Source organism: Hevea brasiliensis, chromosome 2, assembly GCF_030052815.1.
Source record: "Hevea brasiliensis isolate MT/VB/25A 57/8 chromosome 2, ASM3005281v1, whole genome shotgun sequence".
NCBI classification, from domain to species: Eukaryota; Viridiplantae; Streptophyta; class Magnoliopsida; order Malpighiales; family Euphorbiaceae; genus Hevea; species Hevea brasiliensis.
Window position 1 is genome coordinate 12,720,588 of NC_079494.1, and position 7,864 is coordinate 12,728,451.

Consider the following 7,864-nt stretch of genomic DNA (forward strand, 5'->3'; position numbering starts at 1 on the left):
TAATTACTGGCTCAATGGGATTAACTTAACTAATGCAAGATAAGTCAATAATGGATGTACCTGAGATTTTGAGTATTAGGGGCTAGGTAAAGGATTGAACCTCACATGAGATGTGATGGGCAAGGAGTTACTCACTTATAGTTTATTGTAATTCCAATAATGGATGTACCTGAGGATGATCAATAGAATTATAAAAATTTAATTACCCACTAGAAATCCATTTTCTACTTTGGAAGTGTAGGATTCGCTAAGTCAATGGGAGGACTAATTTGATTAAAAGACCATAATCATTTTGGTTAATTACATGATACATTTACTAATTAATCTAGTTATTTTCTGCTGTTAATTTTCTGATAATAATGAGCACAGAACAACCACCACCATCCAATATCCTTGCAAGCATACTTGATCGCAATAAGTTGACAGGACCTAATCTCTCTGATTGGCTAAGAAATTTGAAACTTGTCCTGAACCTTGAACATATAGGATATGTTCTAGATTCAAATGTTCCTGGTCCCTTACCTCCAGAGGCCACTTAAGAGGAACATGAAACTTTGGACAAGTGGAAGGAGCATGATATGAGAGCTAAGTGTTACATGCTTGCTTCCATGAGTAATGAGTTACAGAAGCAGCATGAGAACATGCAGAGTGTGAGTGAGATCCTCCTTCACCTACAAGAGTTGTATGGTGAGCACAGTAGGAATGCTAGGTATGAGATATCTAGGCAGCTGTTCCGCATGAGGATGTCTGAGGGACAGAATGTTGGGGATCATGTCCATAAGATGATTCGACTGATTGAACAGTTGGAACATCTTGACTTCAACATGGATTTCCAACTACAGACGGATTTGATCCTTCAGTCCCTTCCTGAGTCTTTTGGGAATTTTGTGACAAATTTCCATATGATTAAATAGGAATGCACCTTAGCTAGTTTACTCAACATGCTGGTTATTGCCCAAAAGAATATGCCGGGCAATAAAGGAAAAGAGGTAGCTTTGATTACATCTTCTTCAGCTGGAAAGTCCAATAAGAAGAAGGGCAATAAGAAAAAGAAACCTCAGATTCCTGGTCCTTCCAAGAAAATAGCTAAACAAAAAGGAAAGACTAAAGCTGATGGAGGCAAAGGAAAGTATTTCCACTGCCAGAAGGATGGGCACTGGAAAAGGAACTGCCTAGAGTATCTTGCTTCTATGAAGGACAAGAAGGAGAAACCTTCGGAAGGTATGTCCATATCTTTTTATTTAGATTCTGATGATACTCATAATTCATTTACAGCTTGGATTTTAGATATTGGTGCCAGTTCTCACATTTCTAATGATATGCAGGAACTAGCAAATAGTAGCAGCTTGCGTTCTCAAGATGTTAGAGTTCGGATTGGCAATGGTTCAACTGTTGAAGCTTTTGCCATAGGATCTAAATCTTTTTACATGTTTAGACATGTTTTGTGTTTAGATAATATTTTATATGTACTGATGCTTTTAAGAACATCATTTTTATATCTAGTTTGACTAGAAATGACTATGAATTTCAATTCACAGATGATGTTTGCAATATTTATTTTGGAAATAAATATGTTGGCTCAGGTTATATGAATGAAGGTCTTTATTATTTAGATAATAATGACAAACACAAATTGAATGCAAGTGATCTAAATGAATGCAATGCCATGGTGAAACCCAACTCAAGTTCAAAACATATTTGGCACTTAAGGTTATGTCATGCTGCAGAAGATAGGATTGCAAAACTGGAGAAAATGGGGATTCTATCCTCATTGGGCTCTGAGCCTATTCCAACTTGTGAATCTTGCCTTCAGGGCAAAATGACTAGATCACCCTTTGTTGGACAAGGGCTAAGGGCTGAAAATATTTTGTAGCTAATACATAGTGATGTATGTGGTCCATTTAAGGAAATGGCTAGAGGCGGTTTTCATTACTTTATTACCTTTATTGATGATAAATCAAGGATTGGGTATTTGTATTTGATGAAATACAAACATGAATCTTTTGAAAAGTTTAAAGAATTTAAATCTGAAGTAGAAAATCAAACAGGAAAGAGTATTAAAGCTCTTCGATCAGATCGTAGAGGTGAATATTTGAGTACTAAATTTGATGAATACTTGAGAGAGCATGGCATCGTTTCCCAGCTGACTCCTCCAGGAATGCCACAATTGAATGGTGTATCTGAAAGGAGAAATCGTACCCTATTGGATATGGTACGTAGTATGATGAGCTATACAGATATGCCAATCTCTTTTTGGGGATTTGCATTAGAATCAGCTTTGTATATTCTGAATAGAATTCCATCAAAATCAGTTTCTTCCACGCCTTATGAGATATGGCATGGAAGAAAACCAAGTCTTAAGTATGTTAAGATTTGGGGTTGTCCAGTTTATATCAAAAAGCTGAACACTGATAAATTGGAATCCAGATTAGAAAAGGGTCGATTTGGTGGATATCCAAAAGATAGTTTTGGATATTATTTTTATTTTCCTACATCACAAAAGGTTGTGGTGAGTAGAGATGCCACATTTCTTGAATAACAGTTTGTTCAAGAAGGAGGCAAAGGAAGGCAAATAGAGTTGGAATTAGAGAATTCTGACCAACCAACAAAGCAGATGGATATAGATCCATTTAGTCAAACTACACCCATTGATGAAACATCTACAGCTATTCCTCGTAGAACAACCAGGGTATCTCACCTACCAGTGAGATATGGTTTCCTTCATGAAGAAGAACAAGAGTTGTCTACTCATAAAGAAGTAGATCATGGAGATGATCCACTTACCTATGAAGAAGCTATATCAGATATAGACTCTTCAAAATGGATTGATGCTATGAAATCTGAAATTGATTCCATGTATAAGAATCAAGTTTGGGATCTTGTTGACCCACCTGAAGGTATTGTACCTATAGGGAACAAATGGATTTTCAAGAAGAAAATTGGTTCTGATGGAAAGATAGAGACCTATAAGGCAAGACTAGTAGCGAAAGGGTTTCGCAAAAGACAAGGAATCGACTATGAGGAGACTTTCTCGCCTGTTGCCTTGCTTAAATCAATTAGGATTCTATTAGCAATAGCTGGATACTATGATTATGAGATTTGGCAGATGGACGTCAAAACAGCTTTTCTCAATGAATACATTGAAGAAAAAATTTTCATGGAATAACCTAGGGGTTTTGAATCCCAAGATGGTTCCAAGGTATGCAAGCTAAAGCGATCCATTTATGGGTTGAAGCAAGCTTTGAGGAGTTGGAACATCCGTTTTGATGAAGCCATTAAATCCTTTGGTTTTATAAAAAAAAAGGATGAGCCATGTGTATATAAGAAGGTTAGTGACAGTGCTATCACTTTTCTTGTCTTATATGTGGATGACATAGGTATGTTGACAACTGTAAAGGTATGGTTGTCAAATACATTCTCCATGAAAGACTTAGGGGAGGCAACCTATATTCTTGAGATTCGCATCTATAGAGATAGAGCGAAAAGAATAATTGGTTTATCCCAAAATCTATACTTGGAAAAGGTGTTAAAGAGGTTTATCATGCTTGATTCCAAGAGAGGATTGTTACCAGTGAGACATGGTATCCATATTTCTAAAGAGATGTCTCCAAAGACACCTGAAGAAAGAGATAAGATGGCCAGGATTCCATATGCTTCGACTATTGGAAGTTTAATGTATGCAATGTTGTGTACTAGGCCGGATATCGCATATGCTGTTAGTTTGACTAGCAGGTATCAATCCAATCCAGGTTTGGAACACTGAATAGCTGTCAAGAATATCCTTAAGTACTTGAGAAGAACTAAGGATTTATTCTTGATCTATGGAGGTGGAGACTTGCAATTGGATGGTTATACTGATTCTGATTTCCAATCAGATATCAATGATAGAAAGTCTACCTCTGGATATGCGTTCATTTGTAATGGAGGTATAGTCAGTTGGAAGAGTTCCAAGCGAGCACGCATTCTGATTCCACTCGAGGTCGAGTATATTGCTGCATTAGATGCTGCAAAGGAAGCTGTTTGGATAAAGAAGTTCGTGACAGAACTTACAGTAGTTCCTTCCATTGAGTCAGCATTTCCACTACACTGTGACAATAATGGAGCAGTCATACAGGTTAAGGAACCAAGGTCTTACCAAAAATCCAAACACATAGAAAGGCGCTACCATATTATTAGAGAAATAGTTGGACGAGGTGATGTAGCCATGCAGAAAATAGCATCAGCTGAAAATCCAGCTGATTCATTCACTAAGCCTATGTCACAGACTCAACTAGACCGACATCTTGAGAAGATGGGTCTAAGATATTGTAATGAATGGCTCTAGTGCTAGTGGGAGATTGTTAGTAGTATGCCCTAGAGCATATCATTCAGTATGTATCTTGTACATGTTTTTATTAATAAAAGGCATTTCCACTTTTCCGTTTACATAAGATATTTATGTGCAATAGAAAAGGTCTATTGATATTTTGTTAGAAATTCTATTCTTAAGTTGTTAAGAATATGAGTGACAGTATTTCAAGTACAAAGTATCATAAATAAGTTCACGATCGAGGATACTTCATAATAAGGACATGACTTATCCAGAAAGATTGTATTCATGTTTGTTCCCAAGTTATTTATATGAGATATAAATAAGATGGAATGGTGAGTCTCATGCCATATGACAAACATGATAGGCACTTATAAATAATAAGTAGGCCGAACCAGTGACACTTATGACAAGCACACGGAGTTTACTCTTATCAATGTTTTGTCATAAATCATATCAGTGCATATAATCTTTAGACCTGAGATAGCACAGTTATCTTGTATATAAGTAGTTTGAGTTTGATACTGCTTTCATACTTGTACTGTGTATGGGTATATGGGCATGTGTTGGCTCCTACTAGTTATATATGGAGGTAGGTGTTGATCAAGATGGAATCTGTTCCTCTAAGTAAATAGAGATAAAATCTTTTGTTCATTTAATTGTTCTTGATGTTTCAAGTTCCTGGCCAGGACAGATAGATTTAATCAGAAAAGAGTTTCTGATGAGAAAATCTTTTTAATCAAGAACTGAAATTAAAAGAGAACATAATATTCATAGAAAATGGAGTTTGACATAAACCATGACTCCAGCTTGAGTTGAGGTTTTGTAACAGAGAGATTCCAGTGTATGGTAACATATGATTATAGGTTCATTTAAGGTAAATCTTATTACTAATTGGGTGGCCATGGCATGCTATGCTAGGTGTTAACCATAGTCTATGAGGTGCATAAAATGATTTAGAGAAATCATTTATGGTAAAAAAGAGTTCTGATGATATTAAAAGTTGATATCATATCTCATTGCCAATTAGTGATGAGCCTAGTAAGTCACACACATACACAAGTTATCACCTAATTAAATATGATTTAATTAATTAATTAAAGAGTTTAATTGATTAATTAAAGAGGTTTGGTTTGCAATTAGATTGCAAAGTCCCTAGCAAGACTTGAAACCAAATCTAGATTATTGGATGTATAGTATAAGTTAAATTTATATTTAAAGTATTTAAATATGAATTTAATTAATGAAAAATTAATTAATAGAGATTAATTAATTAATTTATATTTAATATAAATTGATTGGAAGAAGAGAAATAATTATTTTGGGTTAAGAATTCAAAATTAAGACACAAGGGCATTTTGGTCATTTCACAGGGTGACATGTGGCACCATGAGATGGTGACACATGGCATTACACATAAGCTTGCCAAATGTTTTTTAATCATGTAAGATGATTAAAATTAAGATTAAATATAGGTTTGACACTTAGCACAATGTGATTGGGTCAATTAAATCTAGAACTAATCAAAGGGTGACATGTGGCAAGGGCTTAATGTGTTGACCTACCTATATAAGTGTTGTTATAAAAGAAAAAATACAACCAACAGCTCCTCATCCTTGGTGTCGACACCCAAGAGTCTCCCTTCTCTTCTTCTTCATCTCTCACCAATTCCAAGAGATTAGCAAACAATCTCTTGAATTAAAAATACTAGAAATCGTTTCTAGTGTCCTGTTTACATCTTTAATCTCTTAAAAGGCAGAACTTAATTTTCTAATTAATAGAAAAAGCTTTAGAAGCTGTTCAAGGGCTGCCATAGGTGTTCTTCGTGTGGACAAGCTAGAGGGACAACATCTACTATCCTGAAGACGCATCTGAAAGGCACAAATACACTGCAGTGCATCAAGAGATTAGTGTATTTATTCTTGATTTAATCTAGGGTTCTAAAATTAATCTGATTAATTTTAAAATCTTAAATGGAAAATACAGATCCAAAAACATATTAAAAGTGTTTTAATATGTTGTTTATCATTGAAATCAAAAAGATAAAAATAAATCTTGCATGATGCATGTGACCCTAGGTGAAAATTTTTGAATTCAATGGTATAAACTTGTGTTTTTCGCGCTTCTATTCCTTCAGAGGTTTAGGAGGTCCTAGACCTAGATAGATAGAAAGAAATAGTTGCATCATATGCATGGGCCTTTAAATAGAGTTGAGGTGACACTAATGCAGATATGTTCTTTGTCTATTTTATAGGATCGATGGCATCTGATCCTTCAAAGCATGGACCTCCAGGACCGATAGAGGAGGAAGTAGAGAGTCACGCACCTACACCTGCTCCTAATCGAGGGAGAAGAGATAGTAGAGCAGAGTCATCTCGAGGTACTATGAGTAGGGCACATGTCGCAAGGTGTTTTACAGTCGCCTGGACGAACACTCATCGAAGTGGGAAAGAGTGAGGAGTCGCCACTTTAATTTTGAGGGAAATTAAAGAAAACCATTTGTGAAAATAAGTTAAAATGAAACCACTTCAAGAACAGAGATTCTAGGTTCGGGGTCCGTAAACGGGTGGGGAAGGTGTTAGGCACCCCACCTCGTCCCTCAATGAGGGTAAGCAGATTTAACTTCAAGCTCTTTATAAACTAAAATTAATAGTTAGGAGGGTTCGAATGGAAATGTTAATCCTTTTGGTAAAAGGGAATATTTGATTTTTCACCAATTCGGGTTACCCAGATACACGAATAAATGAGATGACCCTTAGTGAGTTGCTGTTGCGTATCAGTTTTATTTTAGGGGGGGGTCATTTTACGTATTTGTTAAAATTGAATTTGAGAATCGGATAAGAACTCTCCTCCGATCTCCTTTAAATATTTATGAAAATTTTGGTTGAGAATAGGATAAGAACTCTCCTCTGATCTTTTTTAAATATTTATTAAAATTTTTAGGCTTGAGAATCGGATAAGAACTCTCCTCCGATCTCTTTTAAATATTTATGGAAATTTTGATTTGAGAATCGGATAAGAACTCTCCTCCGATCTCTTTTAAATATTTATTAAAATTTTTAGGCTTGAGAATCGGATAAGAACTCTCCTCCGATCTCTTTTCAATATTTATGGAAATTTTGGTTTGAGAATCGGATAAGAACTCTCCTCAGATCTCTTTTAAATATTTATTAAAATTTTTAGGCTTGAGAATCGGATAAGAACTCTCCTCCGATCTCTTTTAAATATTTATTAAAATTTTAGGTGAGAATCGGATAAGAACTCTCCTCCGATCTCTTTTAAATATTTATTAAAATTTTTAGGCTTGAGAATCGGATAAGAACTCTCCTACGATCTCTTTTAAATATTTATTAAAATTTCAGGTGAGAATCGGATAAGAACTCTCCTCCGATCTCTTTTATTTTAATGGGAGTCGGATAAGGACTTTTCCGATCTCTCGAAATTTGATTACAACTACACATCATAAGAGCCTAAAACTAAGGGTTCTGGCATTCAAAGATGCTGGGGATCGAAATAAGGCTTCTTTTAACTCATTGGTACCTCGTGACTAGACAG